Source organism: Choristoneura fumiferana, chromosome 7 (genome assembly GCF_025370935.1).
Source record: "Choristoneura fumiferana chromosome 7, NRCan_CFum_1, whole genome shotgun sequence".
NCBI lineage: Eukaryota > Metazoa > Arthropoda > Insecta > Lepidoptera > Tortricidae > Choristoneura > Choristoneura fumiferana.
In genome coordinates, this window is record NC_133478.1 from 11651949 (window position 1) to 11674816 (window position 22868).

The following is a 22868-nucleotide window of genomic DNA, read 5'->3' on the forward strand; positions in this document are numbered from 1 at the left end:
GAGCCTTCTAAGCTCAAGCAAAATGTACGGAATGTGGGGTCATTTTAGATGGCTTATTGACATAGACAGTCAGACATGAAAAATTATAATTTTCAGATTTTTCTTATTTATTGAGCTATAAGAGCTACCTTTATGCAAAATTCCAAGTTTCCAGGACAGCCGGAAGTACCCTATTACTTTTTCTGTTAAGGTGATTTACATGGAAATACCTTTTTAATGTCTGTAGCTTTTGATTGCCTCGACTTAGAAGTTCGATTTTTTCGCAGCTTTCGGGCCTATTGACCTGAGTTTAGGGTTTCAATTTCAACTCGATACTGATACTCCGCTTTACGAGATAAAGGGTCTTGACAGACAGATGGATGGACGGACAGCAAAGTGATCCTATAAGGGTTCCATTTTTTCCTCTTGAGCTACGGAACCCTAAAAAACATTTGTTCTGGCGCTTTTCAAATTTCGACCAATTTACTTGAAAATATGGGGATGAAAGATCTTAAGAAATTTCAAACAAATTACTATAAGTATATTTATCGGAAATATGTGTCGCTATGCTTAGTAAAAATGCCGTCTTAATTATAATCCTACCCTCCTAACTTACAATAAAGGACGTTAGGTGTCAAGAGTTCACAATGAAGAATTAAGTAGTCCTTTTATGTTGGCAGGGTAGAATGCACGTCGTATTGCTAAAATGTGGCCTCCCGCAAAATATTTATGTTTTACCCAAGAACATGGATGGATGGATGGAAGAACAAAAATAAATTAGTTTATATTTATACCAATGTAGTGCGGTTAACGATGCGACGGAAACGACTCAATATAATCACACGGTTTATTAGGCACACTCAATTACAACTGAGTGGTTTTAGGGTATACACTCGGAGAACAGCAGGCGTTTCGAGCGAGACATCGTACTGCGATCAGAGTCGTACTATGATTCAGAACTATATTGGAAGATGTTCAGTGACTTGAATGCAGCCAACAATAGTAGATTATTGTCGTGGCCTGGAAGTAGGCAATTGCTGGCTGAGTATGAGTATTAAACGGACGAGCTTGCGAGTCCGTTTAACTAATACGAAGCCAGCAATTGCTATTCCAGCCGAGACTAATATAAAGCTTTTCTCAAAAATGGTGAATAATTCTGAAATAGAATAAACTTTTTCTCAAAATATATTATAAAATTTAATTTTATTCCAATATTTTTCTTATGCTTTCCCGCCTTTTTTCATTAAAAATAAACTGCAGGTGTATTTTTCCACCGAAAACACCACAAGCTATTTCAGACCCAACGACTACGACTACGACTTGTGCCAACATTTCCATGGCCTTTTTAACTTTAAAAAAAAATTGACTGATTGCAGGCGCGCTAATTCATTATTGTCGAGCTAGCGCGCCTGCAATCCTTTTAACTTTTTAATTTTTCGCTGACCATAAACTATGCACTTCACCTTCTGATATGGAAAGAATAATGTCAACTTTTACGGACATTTTTGAGAAAAGTATAATACTGTCCCTAACAAATAACGCCAAAGGTTAAGTAAGCCGGGGAATCACAATTCTAAGTTTACACATCGTTAGCTAGTTTAATTAGGGAGCAGCGCCATCTATCGGTGCACTCCCGTACTACACCAATGTTTTAAAATAGATTATTTTCAGTAAACCGTAGAAGTTTCTATGTGCTATTATTGGCAAAATAGGTATCCTAAATAAATTAAATACTTCCCAAAGTTACTATTCCACGCCGACGAAGTTGCGGGCAAAAGCTAGTACATACTTTATATGCTCTAAGTCTAGTGCTCAATTTAAATAGTAAAGTAGCAAATTGATTCCTATAAGACCAAGACAATCAGGCGCTAGGAGCCATGTACTACGTATCGAACCAACTGAATCGTAACCCACTGTGGAACCTTTTCGTAGAAAAAGTCATAGTGACATCGCATTGCTTGACAAGGGAATTCATTGTGACACTTACTGAGAGAACGTTCTACGGTGGTTCCGGAGTCAAATGGTTCGACTGTACACTAGAACTTTTTAAGATGTAAGTTTTTATTCTATATAGTTGCTTAAGCTTCTTTCCGTATGTTATATTATATTAGTAGGTACATTAATAAAATTAGCCAACAATAGGAATAAATAAATGCTTGTTAATTAATATTATCAGTTGCCGTTTCATTTTGTCTCTGTTGAAGTAAAAAGCCGAGTGTATAATACTGTGTGTACAGTCGCCATCAATTATACCGTAACAGGCGGCGAGGTACTCAAATATTTTGGAGCAGTATTAAATTTTAATAAATTCGTTGCGCTTGATAAAGTTAATAATATCAGAACTCGCAATTAATTATAAATATAATAGTAGCGACTATTCAATAAATTCAGAACCAGAGAGCGGAATTTTTATGGCATTTTTTGACCTGTCATATTGACTTCTCACTTATTGACTCTACCTAAAGATGTTTCTAATATAGAATTAAACTTTAAATTAGATTGTCGTAAACTTATCACTTATCATGTTATGTAGATCGTTCTATTTTCGCATATCAGATGGATATTTGACTGTAAAAGAAGTAGTTTAAAACCGGAAAATATGAAGAAAAATCATCTATTTCTTTTATAGAGACGTTAATGGAACACTTAATAACAATAATTTTCTTAGTACCTATGTTGTGTATCAATATAATGTAGGTATGTATATCGGAAGTCGATAAGAGAGAAGTCACTATGACAGGCCAAAAATGCTATGAAAATTCCGCTCTCTGTTCAGAACACATTACGCGCTAAAATTATCAGAAAGCACAGAGCGTTTTAAGTATTTACACAGTCCGAGTGATGTCAGTATCTCACAGTTCATGTAATTGCATGCTCTGACATATTTACTTTGTCTAGTTTAACAAATTTATTAAATTGCAATACTGCTCCGAAATATTCGAGTACGCCCGCTACGAATATTATTTGATGGCGACTATACGATTTGCTATTGGTTGAAAAAGTTTTCATAAATAGAACAGAAATACGGTACTAAAATAATACACTTGAACAGGACTACAAACTCTATGCATACATAATACGCGAGAAAAAATAACAACCCGCACGTTCTGTCCTTTATGGGTTTAAAAATAAACACTTGGAAAAGAAAACCGGGAAAGTTAATAGAAATATTTAGCGAGTCGGGTGCAGTGCCTCGCAGTTTTACCTTTAATGAACCCATCCCACGGCCTTTGAAGTTGTGTCCTCTCATAAATTAGAAACGTTTGAACGCAGCGCCGAATAAAATGAACGTTGGCAAATAGACTGAATTACAAGGAAATCACAAACGAGATGTAACTTTAGATACGTGTTAAATTGTTACAGCTTGTTTTACTTGAATAATTTGGAAATAAGTAGATACATTAAAATGCCAATATCATATCTCTTACGACGGTTCAAACTTTCTTTCTTTCTTTCTTTTATGTTTTAAGGTGTTGAATTCTTAGTTTAGTTTAGTTATTCTTACTTCGGTGTATTTCATTACTTTTATATTCTATATTTAAAAAAAAATTGTCTTTGTAAATAATCATGTTTTCGCTGTCACTTGAGAGTATCGTTGTTTTTGTAAGTTTTTACATTTGATGGTAGGTACTTAAAAAAAATCTTTCGGCAGAATTACTGCCAAAAACACAAGAGCTCTAACGAGTGCATTATGGGCCCTAAACATGACTCGTAATCCGGCATTTATGGCACAGACAACCACACATAAAGATAGCACACGTCGCTATTTCGGATTACTACGAGTATCTTATTATGCACGATCGACATTAAACTCGGAACTTTTAGTATTATTTTTGGAGATTTTCCTGTTGTTTTATTTTTCCAAATTTACCGATACTAGTATAAGTTGAGATCTTTTACCGTTTATACTATCAGCTATGGTTCTAGTTTCGATAGGTACAATCCAAGAATTGCTCGTTTGACAAATATTATTATATTATATAATAAAAATAATTATGTACAGCTGAAAATTACGAGTAGTCGGTCCAGCATGTACAGTCACCAGCATTAATATCTGTCACTAGAAATAGAGTGGTATCAGATATTTATGCACGCCTGTTGTGTCAGATATCGGTGCTGGTGACTGTACCTCTAGAGGTATGGCAATTATGGCATAGAATTTTGATTGCGTTATAAAGCACGCGATTTTTCGTATAGAGCTAATTTGAAAAGTGTAGTTTTAATTAAAACCAATTTATAATCTATTTAGGTAGGTACTTATTTAACTCTGAGTAGTAAAAAATCAAACCGCTCTATCTTAGCATCGACCCCTCTGCGACAGTTCTCATAAAACGGACGGGAGTTGGCATTTTCATTACCATAACTGCGACAGTGTGTCGCCGCGGCTAATTACTCACTCACTGATAACTCGCTTTTTTACGACACACTAACAAACAGCTGCTTTGTTACGTCAGAGTAAGAAATAAAAAAAAAACAAATGACTCAAGTATTTATACATATTGAGATGATGAATGGGCTCTGGAGGGATAAAAAACTTGTAAGGTTTCTCGAACCTAAGGATACTTTTGAAGGACCTTATTACTAAGGCTCTCCCCTTGTTGTCAGTCCGTCTGTCACAGGGCTGCATATCTTAATTGGCAAAAACAGCGGCGCAACAAAAGCTAAATAATTTGAGTATAAAATAGACAGTTAGTTTTAAAAATAGCGCAACCATATTCTTCTCAAATCGCATGTAATGAGGTATAGTTAGTGTTAGTATCATATATTTAATGTACCTTAGCTATTCTATTTCAGCAGAAATAAGTCCATTACCTCCTGCTGACATCTGCTCTAATTGTCCCCTCAGGCGATAAAACCAAAGTTTGACGTTCCGATCGCGCCCGTGGCACAATATAGTTTATTTTCTCTTAGACTTATGGCTGCCTCGCGAACGGAAGGCCCTGTCATTCTCCTTTACGTTGACAAGGGTGCTTCGCCCTTTTGAGTTTTTCGCTTTTATTCCTGTTTTCTTTTCTCCGAAGAATATTTTATGACGTTAAGTAAAATGCAAAAGAAAAAGGCATCCGTTGTACAGTTAATGGTTTTTGTTAAATTATAATGTGGATGTTTTGTGACTGTTTCTTAGTTTTTTTTTTCGTTAAAACTCTCGTTTGGTGTGAGATTGGAGCAAAAGAGCCTATGCCCAGTAGTGGGATTCAAAATATGCTTAGTAAAAAAACCTACATACTTTGGAGGAGTAATGTTTGAAATTAGTCACATTTTAACCTCATGTAGGTACTTTTTAACACACAGGTAGGTAATCATCGTAAGAAGAGCAGTATTAGAGCGGTAGTAGCGGCAGGGGTGTATATGGGCACCGGTGATTGCTTACCATCAGGTGACCCGCAGGCTCGTCCTCGGCCCCTCTTACATAAGTAAAAACAAGTCCATAGACAAATTAATGATGTATGCAATTCAACTCTGTTCTAGTTTGAACTAAAGCCATTGATGGATGCGGAACCACCTAATTGCAAGAAAAGCTCCGGAAAATCGGGAGACTAAAAAGGGTTACTGATTTCAGAGTAGATTAAATGAACTATGCGATGCGATATTGGATCATATTTTTCTAAAACTACAAAAATAGCACGTAAACAGCGGTGTCATATTTTACTCCAAATTGATTGGCCGACGGAATCCGATGATTCAAAAATCCCACGCCAAAAGCGGAGCACAACAAAATCAAAACATTCCTGCAGGTAGGGAAGTCCAATTATTTGACGGGGAAAGGTAATTTGTACAGGGTTGGAATATCTCTGCAACCGTATCGACGGGGTATTCCGAATATTTAGGAAAGGGCTCCAAACAAACTCAAAGAAGATTTGTTTAAAAACAATGTTGGAACAGAATGAAGGAATAAATCGAGTTGTGGAAAGGTCTAGTCAAACCTAGACCTTCTTATCGGTCTTAGTAATTGTTTTAAGGTCTAAAATAAATTCCCTTTGTTTACATCCTCAAGAAATTGCTAGTCGTATACAATTTAGGTAATAAAAAAAACCGGTCAAGAGCGTGTCGGACACGCCCAAAATAGGGTTCCGTAGCCATCACGAAAAAATTAAGTAATATTTTTCAAAGCATTTCGTATTTTGTACGAAATATTCCAAGTTTAGGTATATTTTATACCTTAGGCTGCTATTTACTCTGAGGGGCTGTTTCACCATCCATTGATTAGTGTTAACTGGCGGTTAGGTGTGATGCCGTCTCTATTTGTTTTGTTCAAATAGACGGAGACGGCATAACATCTAACCGTCAGTTAACACTAATCAATTGATGGTGAAACAGCCCCTTAAACTACTAATAATTCTCTAGAAAACTTAACCGTTATAGTTTTCCTTGCAAGTTTGATATACTTACTACTATTCTGAATTTTTTCAAACTTTTCCACCCACCGGTTTAGATTTTAGAGGGGGGAGGGGGACGCTCGATTTTAATAAAAATTTGCACTTTAAAGTTGAATATTTTGCAAACAAATCACTGAATCGTAAAATCGTTTTAAAAGACCCATCCAATGATACCCTACAAGATTGGATGAGACAAAAAATCACTCCCACTTCACGTCTATGGGAGGTACTCTAAAAAAAATTGTTTTTGTCTTTTTTAATGTACCATTTTGTCGGCATAGTTTACTTATAAATTTGTGCAAAATTACAGCTTTCCAGCATTGATAGTCCCTGAGCAAAGCCGCGGACGGACAGACAGACAGACAGACATGGCGAAACCATAAGGGTTCCGTTTTTGCCATTTTGGCTACGGAACACTAAAAAAGGTCTTTGAATATGTAAGTAATAGTACTTAGCTCTTTGTTACAAGTAATTACACATTAGACGACATTACGCGCAAACCCGTTGTGTTTGTTTTTTTTGTAAGAGAAACTGACCCGTGACTGACTCCCATCACGCCTAAAGAAAAGTGCAGATGACACCAAAGTTGTCACTGGTTCAGTAACCGTCTATTCACTCTAGCATTGAAGAGACCTAGATGGTATTGATCTGGAAATACAGACGATTTGAGCTAATATACCATTCCTCAGTGAACTGCTTCGTGCCGATTGATTTAGTTGATAATTAATATTCTTTCAGTATATTTGATTAATTGGTGTCAAGTACGGTTACTTTAAATTTAACAACATTTTACTTTGATAAACTGGTAAATAAACAAACAATTATGTACATAAAAACCAGTCTTAGAGTTACTTTTGTTGAAGATTACATTAAAATTCAACAATTCGTAATTTAATGAAATAAAAAAGAATTTCTTTCATTGATATGGATCTCCGCAAAGTAACGCCCGATTCAATTAATTATTTTAATTCGTAATTTACATTTTAATTAATATGAATACTTTGCCATCAATGTAATTTATTTTTAATTTTTCATAGTAAGTTAATGAGCAAAAATGAGAGCGTTTAAATGACCAACAAAAACGTGTAATAAATACTCCATTAATTGCAAATCATAAAATAAATGGTCAACATTTTTGATTTTAGCACTTTTTAGTATTATTATTATTAATAATAATAAATATTATGGGACACTTCACACCGATTGACCTAGTCCCTATTAACACTAAAGACCTGCAACAACACGACATATGATTATTATACAACCCTCCCCCCATTTCGATATCTCGTTAAACGTATTACTAACAAAACATAAAAAAGATGGTCACGTAACGAAAAAACATCCAAGGAATTTTGCTGTGCGAGCGATACCAAAAGTAATTCGAAGATTTTTTGTGCAAAGTTATTTTATTAAAATATTTTGAGGGTCATGGCCTCACCCTTTTCCAATTAAAAGTTTCCAGTCGAAAAAAGATTTGTTAATCTTGTAATCTTATCACAGGAGTCTATTAGATGAGTGCTTTACCTTAAAAATTCATTTTGTAAGTTTTAATATGATTGCGAGTACTAATAAAAACCAAGTTAAACTTTCGGGATTCGACCATTTAGCGTATTATGCAATCTATCTGCAAATTCCTACACAACACTAATCCCTCTATTTTTTCTTTTTATTTTTATTAATATAATGCATGTTGTTATATAAATATACTTATGAACGCTAAACGTATATTAAAAGATGATCTTTTTTATTTTTATTTATTTAATTTAGCCCGTATATAACATTAAACACCCCGTTTTAATCACACCGTCAATGTTGTCGATATACTTGCCCTGAAACTAAGATAATTTAGGCAATAAAAAACTAGAAAGAAAAGCAACGTTGTAGTTTATCTGAACTACTGTGTTAGAGATCAATATCAAACAAAACAATAGATAAATCAGAAATAGAAGTTTGTAAATCCAGTAAGCAAAGTTATGTTTTCTGATAATATCAGCAAACTGCAATTGAAGTATAAAAGTAGAAGTATAACATTTTATTTATAAAACGGTTTACGTCAAATACGACACCTGGATCGGAGCAATCCAAAGATTATTGAAAAATGATCCCAACGCCGTTCCGCGAAATGGTTTCAGATTCGCGAAATACCTTGTAAATCTCTCGGGAAAGGATATCTCAAATAATCTTTTTAAATCTTATAGAAAAATGCCTTTTTTAAGGGCTCCTATTCCTTCAGATAAGCTTAATGAGGGGTGGATTTGCTTGGAAATTTTGTAAGCCTAAAAGACTGATAAGCAGATTTACTTGCAACGGAAAAATACGTTAATGATGACAAAAGTTTAGAAAACATTTAGATATAAATGTTATACTCATATCTGCCTACTATTTTCGTTACAATCTCAATCATATTACGACTTTACTGACCATAATTATGTAATTTCACAATTTCATGATATACTTCGATCACACTTTTTAAAAAATTTAAGCCCAGCTACTCATTGATAAATATTATGTGACAGATATCTGTGATGCCGTCTCTGTTTATTTTGTATTAATAAAAAGAGAAGGCACCACATATATCCGTTACATAAAAATTATTAATGAATGGTGAAACAGGTCCTTAGAATTGTGAACGTAAGTTAAAAGAATAGCTGGCTATGCAATAGAAAAAAGCCTGAAGATAATAGTAGTTGCTGTTGTTGTTTGTAAGACCGCCTAATTCTCTACACTTACCTTGTTGTATTTTTCTATTTTTTAATTTACTATATTGATTTTTGGTGTTCAATTAAATAATATTTGCATTATTTTCTTCTTGTGACGGCCAGTAAAACATAGAAACAGAAGTATTTAGAGATATTTGCAGTTAAGAGATCCTCACGAAACCTTTGAATTGCATACAGCAGCTAAAGTAAACCCTAACACAGATCTTTTTGTTTACCTTTCCCATAGGAATAACTGGAATCGCTGACGGGCTGCATATTTCAATCCCAGTTAAGGTGAAAGGAGATTGTCGTAGAATTTTAGAGGGCCAAGAGGGTTTGTTGTTTTGCTAGATGCAGTCGTAAAATCTTCTCTTTACAATACTCGTTGCCCCCAATACCCAGGGCTACAATTACTAGCATAGCTTCTAATTTAACTGTTACTAACGCTATGAATCTAAATATTGTTATTATTGTTGTTATTATTATTCATCGTGTTGTTAGGAAAGCAATTTAATGCTTATCTACTCGTATAATATTGTTACTAATAATTATATAAGCTTTTGTTTGCACACATACGTGGTTTTACCTGTGTTTTCTAAGATCAAATCTTTCAAGTTGAATTTCCCTCACTTCTAGTGATCAGATTGAATTGAATTTGGATACGGATAATTATGTAGGTTGTACACAGTAAACAAAAGTTAGTTAGCAGTGACACTAATATTTGCCACAATGTGTGATAATTTCTCCATGGAAGAAAGGTTGCAAACATAATTATGGAACATTATTTTTTCGATATGGAACATATAGTGAAAAGATGAAACTGGCACATGCTTCGTAGCAAGTATTTTTCATACTGTGTAAACTTATTTAAATGTAAAGATGTTTTTGGAACTCTCAATTTTAACCTTTGACCTCTTCTGTACATATTACACCTTAACGTGTGAAAGTAGTGGAACTATTTTCAAGTTTAAATTTATAAAGTTATTAGCTAACTGAGTGGTCAGCGCTGCCGCGGAATCTGGTTATCTTGTGAGGTAAACAAGTTAGGGAGCGACGCAGGCAATCGGATGATCTTGTTTGTTAATCCTTTCGAAGTAATGTCTAGTATAATGATAGTAGAAAGATTGCATGTGATGATAATTGGGTAGATCCCTGTATAAAAAAGTATTTTATTTAGTCGTCAGTTAGATTATCAGAAAATATTGAACATTTATTTTTTCTTTTGTCAATCAAACAAAAAATGCCATAGATGAATGCCATAGGGCGCGGTGACGTTACGAAGTGCTAAAAAGTGTCGCACGGCGTCATGCGGAACTTTAACTGGCTGTATCTTCATATTTTTTTGCTTAATGAGGGTTTTTCGACTGGTAAAATATCACTAGATGGCGTATAACCGTGAGGTCCGTTTGACATTTCTTTCACGCTTGGGATTGGATAAATATCTAAATGAGCCAATCGCAAGCAAGACTGAAACGTCAAACGGACCTCACGATACTAACGCCATCTAGCGATATTTCGCCTGTCGAAAAACCCTCATTGGCAAAAGAAATAATACTTACGTATTCAATATTTTCTGAAAATCTAAATGAGAGACCGATTATTTTTTTTAAGGACACTAACGTATTTTTATCCTTATTTTTAACGCTATTGTGTGGCCTAGATATTAACATTTGACCATGAGACCATAACCTCAAACCTGGTACCGGTAATTCAACGGGGCAACCATCCAGGAGGGCGTAGCCACGCATCGTCAATTTTTCATTTGAATTACACGTTTGAAATAACATCCGTAACACGGTTATACCGGAACGTGTGAAGTTATCTACTGACGCGGCACTCGTCAGTAATGGGTTCTGATGAGAGATCATTCGTACCTAGGGCAAGCCTTGGCTTATCGGTGTCGGTAATTGTGTTGGTAATTCAATGATACTTGGTAATTCGGTGGTTATTATCTTACACAGCAAGCTGTAAAAATCGATGGCAGCTGTCAGTTTTGATGCTTGCAATCGGGTTGGCAGCGATTTAGTTGCTTGAATTTCACCATTGTTAGCTCAACGTAAGATTATAACGCAGATTATAAGAAGAAGATTATAAGATTATTAACAACATATGTGTCTAAGAAACATGAAATAAATGTTTTTTTTTATATAAGATTATAGGTAGTAGTCACCGACAAGCCAATGCTTGTCCTACTGTTATTCTTATGTTTTACTGGTAATATGATCAATATTGCTTTCTCCTGACCTTCACAATCCAGCAATAGGTCGTGAATTGAGTTACGCTAATCAAATTACATTTCCTTATTTGTCTGAAGCCATTTTTCCAGCAATTCGCCGTTTGTATATTAAAATTATTCTTCGTTTGTGGTGATGTTTGTTTTGCGATGAAGTGGCATTGGCAGTGAAAAGAAAATTAAATGTAATTTAAATATAACGTTATAAATATTGATTTATGCAATTCGGTAAATAGTTTCATCATCGTTTAACCGCTGAACAGATTTAAATGCAATTCGGTATACAGATAGTTTGAGTCGCGGAGAATGACAAAGGATAGTTTTTATCCCGGAAAATTGCATAGGTAGTTCCCGCGGGATAACGATAGGTAAACGAATTCTATGCGGACGGAGTCACGGGTAACGGCTAGTTCTTAAATAAATTTCGTCAAATCGTTGGAACCATAACCAGAACCTAAAACAATTGATGTCCTCTTGTTACCTATATCCCAAGCAACTGCGTCAACGGTTCAAGATTGCACCGGTTTTGGGGTTTAGAAATTATAGATACGCTACGCTAATATTTTCAGATCTGTAACTTCAGTGTTTTTAATATTCCAAGTAAAACTTTATTCACCATTTTACCCATTCAGGGATTAATTCATAACATCATAATTATTTTTTCCCCTTTTCGAACATAAAAATAAACATACCTTGAATTGAGAAAAGTAACTGAGCACAATCAACTTTCAGGTTATTTTTAAACCGTTGATTTGACTGCCCGTTACATTGTTGCTATAACGAGCAACGAGTCAATTCTGAACTTCAGAAAGAACGAACGTTTAACTGAATTATTCAGTCTCGACTTAATTAGTTATGTAATTGAATTATGCACAATTTTCCCCTTTCCGCGGCGTCCGTGGATTTTGACGCCTCTGGCAAGTTATTTTTAACTGGCTCTTTGGTTTTTAACAAGCATGACTTATAAAATGAATTGTTGTACATATTTTTTTTTATGAGGCTGGAAATGAATTGATACATAGAATATGACCTGTTTCTTAAATTGAAAGACTTAGGGGCTGTTTCACCATCCATTGATTAGTGTTAACTGACGGTTAAATGTGATGCCGTCTCTATTTGCTTTGTTCGAATAGACGGAGACGGCATCACATTTAACCGTAGGTTAACACTTATAAATGGATGGAGAAACAGCCCCTTTAATCATCATCATTAAATATCAGCCGATAGACGTCCACTGCTGAACAAAAGGCCTCCCCTTTAAACTGTCACAATGAATGACAAATCGCCACTTGCATCCACCGGTTTCCCGCAACTCTCAGAACATTTAAAATGAAACTGACGTTCAGAAATTTTCGGTGGTGAAGCAAAATTTCACTATCAATTTTAAAACTTAAAGGTTAGTTTTTATTTATTTATGTGGAACCAACTTTGAAAAATAATATTCATACAGTAAAAAATCATCAAAGCCGGAGTGGTTTCTAAAACAAAACTAGGCGTTGATATACACAAATAGAAAAACCGACCAAGAGCGTGACGGACACGCCCAGTCTAGGGCTCCGTAGCCATTACGAAAAAATTAAGTAATATTTTTCCAAGGATTTCGTATTTAATACGAAATCTTCCAAGTTTAGGTATATTTTATACCTTAGGCTACTATTTACTCTTAAACTACTAATAATTCTCAAGCAAACTTAGCCGTTATAGTTTTCCTTGAAAGTTTGACTACCATCCTCAATTTTTTCAAATTTTTCCACCCATCGGTTTAGATTTTAGAGGGGGGGGGATGCTCGATTTTCATGAAAATTTGCACTTTAAAGTTGAATATTTCGCAAATACATCACTGAATCGAAAAATCGTCTTAGCAAACCTATGGTTTTAAAAGAACTTTCCAACGATACCCCACACTATAGGGTTGGATGAGAAAAAAAAACACTCCCACTTTACGTCTATGGGAAATACTTACCCTAAAAAAAATTGTTTTACAATTTTTTATTGTACCATTTTGTCGGCATGGTTTACATATATATCCGTGCAAAATTACAGCTTTCTAGCATTGATAGTCCCCGAGCAAAGCCGCGGACGGACGGACAGACAGACAGACAGACAGACAGACATGGCGAAACTATAAGGGTTCCGTTTTTGGCATTTTGGCTCCGGAACTCTAAAAAGATTATACCTACGTATTTTACTACACTCTCTCCCTAGCTTTCATACTTTAGGCCTGAATAGGTACGTGTTGTAACATCAAAGTAATAAATTGTCGCATTTGATTTATTTATTACTAAGAAATTAAATCACAAATTACCCTACCGTTAAAACAGCGTTGTGCATTATCCCTTTCACTCGTATAAAGTATATTGATTTATGATGGGACAGAATCGTGTCCTTAGAAAGGGAAAATGCTGATTCAGAAACGGTTTCTGGGAGCTTAGCTCGGGAAAGTTAAAAGGGAAAAGACAAATGTCTTGTATAAATTCAGAGAAAAATATTAAGACATTTCAGTGGCCAAGTAAAAAGAAGCGTCGTGATCATTTTTAGATACAGAGATACGGCTTAGAGAAAACGTGTAGAACTAAGTATCAATGAAAATAATAGGTACAGAGGGCCTGCTCCGAAATTCGAAAATCAAAGTCCGTATCGTGCCATCCCTCTCACTCTCATATTGTATTAAATAGTATAAGTGTCAGAGAGAGCGGAACGACACGAACTGTCGATTTTCGAATTTCGTAGTAGCCCCCGCAGGGTGTTTTGGGAGACGTGAGCAGGATCAACCCTACACCATCAGTAATTTATATTGGATCACGATCATATTTAAGTAAAACTCCCACACTTTAAAATGCAGAGTACCTAACCATCCGCTTACTAAAATAAATTGTTTTTATTTGCAACATTTAATAATACAAAAAAAAAGGTAATCAATAACGGTACGATAACGGTAAGCAAGTCCTGCTCGCGTCCGAATCATCCTGTATGTCACATATAATTTATCAATGAGTGATGAAATAGACAACCCTGTATCACCAATCATTGAATATTTTAATGCGACTGATTTATGTGATGCCATCTCTGTTTATTTGACCAAAACGAACAAAGACGGCATCACAGATATTCTGTCATATAAAATTTATCAATGAGTGGTGAAACAGGCCCTTAGTATCTTATTTCACGGTAGAAAGGGCTGAAACTTTATCGAATACGTCATCGGCAAAACGCGAGCAACTTGAAAGTAGAGAAGGAATTTAATCAGCCGTCAATAATGGGGTGAGTCAGAAATAGGTTCGCTTACCCTACGGGTATTTTACCAAGATTTAGACGGAACGTTATAGTTTATTCCACTCATAAAGTTGCTATATTTATTTAATGCATGTCCGCTCGCACCTCTGAATTTTCGAAATTCATGTGCGGAATTACATTTGAAATTTACCACAAGCATTGCGGTGAAGGAAAACATCGTGAGGAAACCTGCACTATCCCACGAAGCAATTCAATGGTGCGTGTGAAGTTCCCAATCCGCACTGGGCCCGCGTGGGAACTATGCCCAAGCTCTCTTTCTGAGAGGAGGCCTGTGCCCAGCAGTGGGACGCATATAGGCTGGGATGGATGGATGGATGTATCAGCCGGAAAGGAGAACGTCTTTAAAATTGAGATTAGGTTAGAATATGAATAAATAAGTACGTGGGGCAAACCTTGGCTTCTCGGTGAATTAGTTCTTGGTATTTCGGTGGTAGGATACTGCGTTATTTATAATCTTAGGCTGACCTCACACTGATGAAATGCTGCCGCTCCTTACAATCAACACACACACACACACACACACACACACACACAACCATCATGCCTGTATTCCCAAATGGGGTAGGCAGAGCACACGAAACGTTACTTCGGAGTCACTTTTAGCAATTTTAGGTTTTAGGTTTGACAAAAACAGTACAATAGTGAAAGGTTGCTAGGTTGGTTAAGAAATATTTTTACTTATATTTGTTAAAACATAAATATTTTTTAACTGTACTGAGTAGTACTCAGTCATATGTGTAAAATATACTCAGCACTACCAAGCACTAAAACTGTTCCTTTTTTCCAACTTCATAAGTGCCCCGGATCTTTTTGCTCCGAGAACAAGTTTAGCCATATGGAGGCCATTATCGTTAAGATAAGGGCTATGTACCTAATCTCGGCTAATACACGTAACAGTAAAGAAAACTTACTTCAACCAAACTGTTGGGATAAGGATCTTTGAACTTCAAGCATAATTTGATTTCTCTTGATAACAGCTCTTAGAGCCGTTCATTATGAGAAATAACTGTAGACATTTGTTACTTTTCCTTATTTCGCACGCTTCAGAGAGAATCACTATTCTTTTTTTGGCCTGGCCAGGTCTTGGCCTTGCAAAGCCTGCCACGTGGCGAGTCCCGATTCAGGTGCTAAAGACTTTACTTAATTTAAATTAAAACTCTTAACTAACAAAATTTTGGTAATTACAAAAAAAATACAAAAACTAATAAAAATAAAACACTTTGTTGATTGGTTAGACCGAAACCGTGTGTGTCTGTTTGTCTCTCTTTCTCTCTCTCTCTCTCTGTGTGTGTGTGTATATGTGTAAAAGTAAAAGTTAGGATAGGTGGGATTTACAGCAGCCACCTAGGCAACAACCCTGAGCAGGCTCTCAGTTTCATTGTAATTGAGACTACTTAGCCAATTAAAAACAATGACTTTGGCTTCGCGCGGGGAGGCTTTTGATATAACAATACATATTGCAAGATTATATGACCAAATTATAAAGGAATGGGTGCAAGAAAGCCCGGCAACCTCCCCGAAAAGGCAGTTTTAACACGGGGAGTCGGGATATTGAAAGTTTGTTTTCGGATTAAGGTTAGGTATCGCTCGGATTGAATGACTTCGCGATGCACCTGAGTGACAACCCGAAGAAGCATCAACCTTCGCACGCGCAGAACAGAACACCCGCCTCCCCGTAGAGAGCCGTCATAGGGAACGTACGAGGAGGCTTCCTGAGCATGATTTTCAGCACAAAGCGCTGTGCTCACTCCGGGGGTAACAGAAAAACGAACACAATTTACAAACGTCATTGTCACCAAATTTCAAGCTAGTCAATAATAATAGTAAAATAAATAATACTATTTCCAGCAGGGCTACGCCACAGCAAACTTCTCGACGTAGACGTGTTGAATCCATATCCCCACGCAAGCCTCCCAAAAGACCGGGATGTATGAGCCCGGACTCGAACGAGAAACAAATAATAATAATTATAATACTACTACGAAACTCAGTACGTGCAGTGGCTAGTGATGCACGCGGCGACTAAGGACAATCGGTATCTCGAGATTCAACCGAAACATACTTAATAATACACACTCGGATCAATTCACGGCAAACAGACTCTGTACACAGGAGTGTTTATTCGGAATTGCCCAACTATTGGACTTAATATTCTGGATCCATTTGGAGATATACCTTTTACAGGCTGATGATAAAGCCGAGCTGCAAAGACTAATTGTTCGAGTAAATATGGTAGCAATCAGGTGGTATGAGATCTTAAAAAGCAATTAGGAAGAATCACGTTTACGTGTGCCAACGCATTTGGTAGGTATCCACGCCATGTCTGTCCGTCTGTCTGTCTGTCTGTCCGCGGGTAAGCTCAGAGACGTTAGTACTAGAAAGCTGTAATTTGACATATCGGAGTTTGACATGAATATACAATACATATCAGTCACGCCGACAAAGTAGTAAAATAAAAATAAAATTTTTAGGGTACCTCCCATAGACGTAAAGACGTTTTTCTCGAGTAACCCTATATTGTGGGGTATCGTTGCATAGGTCTTTTAAAACCATTATGGTTGCTAGGACAATTTTTCTAGTGATCTGTTTGCGAAATATTCAACTTTAAAGTGAATTTTTTTATTGAAATTGAGCGTCCCCCCCCCTCTAAAATCTAAACTGTTGGGTGGAAAAATTTGAAAAAAATCAGAATGGTAGTAAATATATCAAATTTACAAAGAAAATTATAGCGGCTAAGATTGCTTGAGAATTATTAGTAGTTTAAGAGTAAATAGCAGCCTAAGGTATAAAATATACCTAAACTTGGAAGATTCAGTATACAATACGAAATCCTTAGAAAAATATTATTTCATTTTTTAGATTTTTGTGTATATTGTATTTAATGTTTTCATGTGTTTTTCTGTAATTTTTTATTGTGTTAATGCAAGTGGCGAGTTGTCGTTCATTGTGGTGTTCTATGGGGAAGGCCTTTGTTCAGCAGTGGACGTCTTCTGGCTGATGATGATGATTATTTTTAATGTCGATATTTTATGATTTCTATTCGCTATTAAAAGATTTTTTTAATACAAATTTTATGAGTTTGATTGGGACATTTTTTAAACCCATCGAAATTTTGTTTTTGATTCCGAGTAGGAAAAACCATATTTTTTTCAAAATTGAAAAAAAGAAAGGGTACACTTTTTTGCGTAAATGCCCAGTCATTTGTTTTACTTAGTTGATTTTAAATAACCTCGGCATACTTAGATTCACTGACTGGTCAAGTACAAATAAAGGATTTTTTTTTTCAATTAATCGTGAGCACCCACATAAAGTACTCGTAACACAGAAACACTAACCAGTCCACTGAAGCAATTACCAAATACTGTTTGCTCTTTATTATTTGGCTCCGTGGCGGGGTACATAGCGTAATGCGCAAACACTTAGCATAATGAAGAATTAATCGCTCAGTCCATAACATTACCATAAAATCTGCATTTCTTTCCAAAAGCGGAGAAAGCTTAGTTAGTGACTGGGCGTGCAATATTGCGGCCCACGATTTAATGTATTTGGTAGGTAAAGTATGCTAGACACTCATAGAAAAAAAAACATACACATTAATGAAAACCGCATTCACGTCGGTAGGTCGTTATTGTTAGCGCAAACGAACGCAAAGACAAACCAAAGATAGACAAACAGAAAAAAACATTTTTTTGGGTTTTATTGAACTAGTCACGAATCTAATCAAATCTTTTCGATATACATACATCAACAAGTTACGCTTTATTATAATGTAGAAATAGGTGTTAACCATTTAAAAAACTGGATCCATTTTACTTTAAACAACAATTAAATTCAATTTATAAACGATGTTTTTAATAACATGAACCCAATCTCACGCATAGATTAAATTTTCAGAGCTGTCACAATGATACCACTAAATTGCTTATGAGTCATCTGCCCTTTCCAATGAGCGAGTGCAATATATTGTACCTAAGTCTATCTTTAGACGCCAGGTATCGTCTATTCTATGATTTAGTTTCCTAGCTCGAGTATTGGCTAAAAGCCTATATTAACCTTGCGATGCACCTCGTCTATAAATAGCCATCAGGGAGCGTACTTGACCCGAAAGTGCTTTATTCAATATTGCGTATTGACCTAGTTTTATTGAAGCTGTAATATGTGAATATTTTGATACAGCCTCTATTTGAAGGCTATATATTCATTACATATTTTGTTTCATGTTTATACAAAGGCTCTGCGGTAAGGGACACTTGAAAAGGGCCATGGTCATTTGAGGCTCAACCGTTTTTGCCGGGAAAAGACGGGGTAGCAATTCTGAGAAGTAGCGAGTTTACAAACGTTTAATTAGAGAAGTGTCTCGTTGAAAACATTGGTTTATCTTCTTGTTGCTAACGTTAGATATCAGGATAGGAAGGAAAATGTTCATACAGAATTAAGTCAAAAAATTAATAGCCCACCGTAATATTTATTGAACTAAATGTGATTAAATAAAAGGAAGGCGTAGGGATTTATTCGAGCGTTTCAAACACCTTATTTTTGTGGTCACATTTTTATGCATGGACATTTTTTATGTGAATTTAATGGTATTTTCGAATTTTTTTTAGACGTCCTGTACCTGACTGAAAAAACTAACCTGAAAAATGTAACAGAATCTTATACCATGTCAGCAAAAATTTGCTCACGAAAATCACTCTAATACTGACCCACCTAACAACTTCGCAGGGAGAGCCACATAAAATCATGCCGCAAAGTACCTACTTCCTTTTAAGGGTTCCGTAGTCAAGGAACACTAGGAACACTTATAGTTTCGCCATGTCTGTCCGTCTGTCTGTCTGTCTGTCTGTCTGTCCGTCCGCGGCTAAGCTCAGAGACCGTTAGTACTAGAAAGCTGCAACTAGGCATGACATTTTTTTTAGGGTGCCTCCCATATACGTATAGTGGGGGTGATTTTTTTTTCTCGACTAACCCTATATTGGTTATAGTATCGTTGGATAGGTCTTTGTAAACCATCGGGGGTTGGGATTGGGTCGGGCGGTTGGACGATTTTTGATTCAGTGATCTGTTTGCGAAATATTCAACTTTAAAGTGCAAATTTTCATTAAAATCCAGCATCCCCCCCTCTAAAATCTAAACTGTTGATAGGAAAATTTTGAAAAAATACAGGATGGTAGTAAGTAAGTACATCCAATTTACAAGGAAAATTATAACGGCTAAGATTGCTTGAGAATTATTAATAGTTTAAGAGTTAATAGCAGTCTAAGGTATAAAATATACCTAAACTTGAAAGATTTCGTACCCACACAATACGAAATCCTTAGAAAAATATTACTTGATTTTTTCGTAATGGCTACGGAACCCTATCTTGGGCGTGTCCGACACGCTCTTCGCCGGTTTTTTTTACTTTTTCAAACATTTGCACTATAAAGTAACTTTTATAGAATAAGGTTATAAAACAAAAAAAAAACAACTCGACATAAAACTCACAGACATTGAAATCAAGTAGTGAGACCTTTTTCCTAGCAGCGGGATACCTCAATATACTAAAAGCACATTCCATGTTACTTACACCCTATTTGACTTGTAAATATATTGTAATTTGCGAGGATATTACGAATTATCGCGTTCAAAACTCATTAACAACATTAATAATGAACAAGAGACAAGATTAATTTAACAAAAACAAGTATTACATTAGGGATCTACTTACGAAAGTAATTTAGGCCGGTAAGCAAAATTAAATTATGAAAATCTCTTTCAAAGGTCGAGTTGTTCAGAGGAACTCAAGAGGCTTGTTACCTGGTCCTACTTTAGTGTTGCTTGAACTTGACCCTGGCATTATAAAGAACACTTATGTCAACCTTTGTGAAGCACTTGCATTCTAATTGTTAGACTCATACTTAATTATCAGTGGTTATGTAGTTGCCAAATATATTTTACGAGCCGTTACCCGCGACTCCGTCCACGTAAATTCGTTTGTCGCTATCCCGCGGGAAATATGCAATTCTCCGGGATTCAAACTATCTCTAAACCGAATTTCATCTAAATCGGTTCAGTCGTTTGGATGCGATGAAGCAACAAACAAACAAACCAACAAACAAACAAACAGACTTACAAACTTTCGCATTTATAATATTAGTGGGATTAGTTTTAATTTGGAAAGGGGTACGGACGGCTGTCTCATAATCTTAATTAAACAAAGTCTGGGTATTAAATGATATTGTAAAATAACTCTACTCACGTCTTAAATCGAGTATAGCTCGACATGTTTCGGGCTAATTCGTAGCCCTTCTTCATAGGAGCAACGCGACTCGGCGGCTGCCGCAACACGCGCACTACGCGCCACCGCTCTGCTCGAGCGACTGCCCGACGAAACTATCACCGGCGCACAACTACCCGCATTTTCATCGTCATTTTTATTGACACTGTCAAATATAGGGTAGCACACAATACTAACATTGCTCTGTAAAGGCACGTTCACTCCAACCGATGACGCAGCACGAGTATTTAATACGTGGTGTAAACGTGCCTTTACAGTTTCAAAATTGCAAAGTCTGGGTCTGACTATTTGAGTTTATTTCACTATATTTAGATTACTTAACATCTGTAATAATATCAGTACTTAATACCTACGAGAAAAATTATGCTTCATAAGCACTGACAAACCGATAACAATTTGCTTGTTATCCACTCTATTTTTTTGACAGTTCGCGTATTACATTTTAGCTCATTGTATAATAATATACAAATTAACCCTTTAAGCACTCATAACTTATATCAAAAACATGAGTCACTTTATATCTATCAAATAATGCGAATTTCAAGAGGTAAACTGTAAAGGGTTTTTGACTAGCGATCAATTGAAGTATAGTTTTTAGCTATCAAAACTCAATGTCTTCTAGATTTGGCATCGCAGCCACATTTATTTTTATTTGCCACCTCAATTGACTCGCTATTTTATTTGTTTCAAAGCAACCAAAATCTAAATTCACGGGATGAGTAAATGTGGTTCTCGGGGCCCTATGCTATACACAATTATTTTTAATCGGTGACCAGGAACCAATTTTTGTACTTCAGTAATAGGTGGCAATCACGAATAAGTCCCAATTACATGGAACAAAGCATTTTATTTTTGGTAATATTTTTATGTTGAAAATAACTTTTATTTAAAATTCATTGTCACCCTACTAATGGTTTAGTCTATAAGCTTATAACCTCTTTGATGAGATAGTATACAAACAAAATTTAAAAAATGAGAAATAAGTTTTCACTGTTATTATACTTTAGTTCAGTAATTAATGTAGGGTGACCACGTATCCAGTGATTAACGGTATTAAGAATATCATTAAATTTTCAACTCCTGATCACCGATTAAAAATCATCATGTATACCTACAAATTTGTATAAACCCTCGGTTTTGCCTAATTTTTTTAAGAGTTGGTACGTGGAATTATTATTTACCCCCTGTTTCACCATCCATTGATTAAATTTATCTGACGGATAAGTGTGATGCCGTCTCTGTTTGTTTTGTTCGAATAGAAATCACATTTATCCGCCAAATTTATAATAATTAATCAATGGGTGGTGAAACAGCTCCTTAATGTTTTGTATTCTATTGTTCGAAACTTTTGTCACAGAAAGTACTTAAATACAACAGAAGGAAATAGTTTCAAATAACTTATAAAGATAAAAAGGGTTTCGAAAAGTTACCAGTGAGGGTTTGCATTATTTGAAAGAGTACTATATAATCCTCCCCTTTTAGGCAAGCACTTTACTGGCGCGGTGAACTCTGGAAAAGAATTCATGCAAGTAAACGTTTTATAAAAGTCATGTTTAATAATAAATATGGGAATATTTAATTGGCTTCAGAAATTGTGAAATATTTTACGTAACGTTTAAATTTATAGATCTATTTGTTTGACTTCTTTGCTGATTTAAAGTATATACTTTACATAAGTATCAGTATCTTCGGTACGTTTCGAAGAGAGACTTCCTTTAATATAATGTTGTAGATTTTTTTTATAGAAGATACTTTGAGTTAAAGACATTTGTTTAAAGATTTTTTTTATTATGTCATGTTGATATGTTTTGTACGTTGTGTGAATAAATTATTAATTATTTTGTAATGATGAAACATTCTTGATGTATGGAAGTAGGCAGTAAATTAATTTTTACTGAAAATCATCCATTAATCAATCATCAGCCTGATTAAATCCGTTTTTTTTTACTTTTTTTTTATACATATAAAAAGAAAATACAAAAAACTCACACAAATAAAAGTTTCGTTTG

At 35.4% G+C, this 22868-nt stretch overlaps 1 protein-coding gene across 1 annotated transcript in view; it reads right to left on the bottom strand.

The window, feature by feature from the left end:
- The window catches only part of rsh (Rap GTPase activating protein radish), a 204271-nt gene that overhangs the window by 180455 nt on the left and 948 nt on the right, over positions 1-22868 (bottom strand). The gene's annotated exons all lie outside the window — the stretch shown is intronic.